Below are 1,756 nucleotides of genomic sequence, written 5' to 3'. Positions count from 1 at the left end.
GCCCTGGAGCCGCAGGCCTTGCCCTCGTCGTCTCCTCGCATAACACGCTGTCGGGGAGCGTGAAGCATCTGTGTCCTGCGTCGCCCAAGGTGACAGGGTGGCCTTTGCTCAGACGAAGAGGCTGCCCTGGAGCCGCAGGCCTTGCCCGTCTCGTCTCCTCGCATAACACGCTGTCGGGGAGCGTGAAGCATCTGTGTCCTGCGTCGCCCAAGGTGACAGGGTGGCCTTTGCACTTCAGACGAAGCCGGCGGAGCCAGCAGGAGTCAAAGCCCGAGTGGAGCTGGGGACGGGAACAGAGGCGCTGAGCCCTGACGCCCAGCCCTCGTCCATGCCACTCCCCAGGCTTCCTCCCCAAAGTGCTCCCGTGGGGGTCCTGGAGCAGGAAGACCCAGCCGTGCAGGGCAGAGCGGGGAGTAGGACCGGGTCCCAGGTGCTGGTTGGGTGCCAGCTGCATCGCAGACAAGCTGGTGACTTCCGGGAGCCTGGTCTCTCAGTGGTCACGTGAGGCAGCTGGGCTTGGGGTCCTCCCGGAACCTCTGTCTCCTCCTCGGTGCCTGTGAGCTGCTCCCACCTGCCCTTGGGCTCCGACAGGTTCCGTCTGAAGGGCCAGCTCTGCATGGCCCAGGCCGTGAGCCCGGGACCGTGGTTGCCTCTGTCACAGGGCGAGGGAGGCTGGCTTCCCTCCACAGGTGTCTCACTTGGGGGGCAGTGTCAGTGTTTGGAGGACATGAGGCGGGAGCTGAGCGTCTCCTCTGGGCCCCCTCTTTTCTCCAGGGCCCTCTGTGCTCGCCCTAGTCAGTGAGCATGCGCCCTGCAGTGGAGGGGAGAGCAGGGTTCTCGCTGCCTCCAGATGTTCCATTGCACATGGGTCCCTGCCCACCTGGGTCCCCTGCACGTTTGCTGTCCCTCCTGGCAGGGGTTGGGGGTGGCGGTGGGGGTGAGGGGAGGGTGGACTAGGCCTGCAGTGGGAGCACGTGCAGAGGTCTGGGAGTCGGGTGGGTGGGGAGCACCATCTGTTGGCCAGGAAGTGCCATGTGGGAGCTGGCAGCCGGGCCCAGGCCTCTGGGGGGACACTGTTAGATCTGAGGGGTATGTGGGGGATAAGGAGGAGCTGGGCAAGGACAGGGAACCTGGGGTATCCTCAGGACTGGGGAGCATGAGGGGCCCTGGGCAGGGACTGTGGGGGACATAGGCCAGCCCAAGAGCCACCAGGCCTCCACAGAAACCGCTTCCCTGGGCCTGGGCGTTGATTCAGAAACTAGAGGTCTGCACCCTCTCACAGTCTGGGAGCCCCCGGGGGATGTCCGACTGACAGCTTAGGCCCACACTCTGCGGGGAGCGGGCCTAAGCCGTCAGTCGGACATCCTTAGAGCTTCTGGGGAGGCGGGAGAGGCTCCTGCCACTGCTGCTGCGCTCGTCAGCTCTGGGCCCCGCTTCTGGCACACTGACCACCAGGGGGCAGCTCCTGCATTGAGCATCTGCCCCCTGGTGGTCAGTGCATGGCATAGCGACCGGCCGTTCTGCCATTCAGTTGATTTGCATATTAGCCTTTTATTATATAGGATAGGAACCTAGTTCAGGCGAGATGCATGCAGGGGCCCAGGCCGCGGGGGCCCTGTGGGGCCATTTCATTGCGGGGCTCACCTCCTGATTTCCTCACCGACTCCTCACCTCCCAGATGAGGGCAGCGCGGGGTGCGTGGGGAGTGACTGGCAATGAATTCACAGACTCCGAGGCAAGCGCCCCCCCCCCCCCC

The 1,756-nt window shown here is 64.9% G+C and overlaps 1 protein-coding gene across 1 annotated transcript in view; it reads left to right on the top strand.

The window, feature by feature from the left end:
• SMOC2 (SPARC related modular calcium binding 2) overlaps window positions 1-1,756 on the top strand; it is a 72,268-nt gene that overhangs the window by 21,409 nt on the left and 49,103 nt on the right. The window lies entirely within an intron of this gene.

The sequence above is a fragment of the Myotis brandtii genome, unplaced genomic scaffold (genome assembly GCF_000412655.1).
Source record: "Myotis brandtii unplaced genomic scaffold, ASM41265v1 scaffold1077, whole genome shotgun sequence".
Taxonomy (NCBI): Eukaryota; Metazoa; Chordata; class Mammalia; order Chiroptera; family Vespertilionidae; genus Myotis; species Myotis brandtii.
This window is presented reverse-complemented; position numbering and strand designations above follow the sequence as displayed.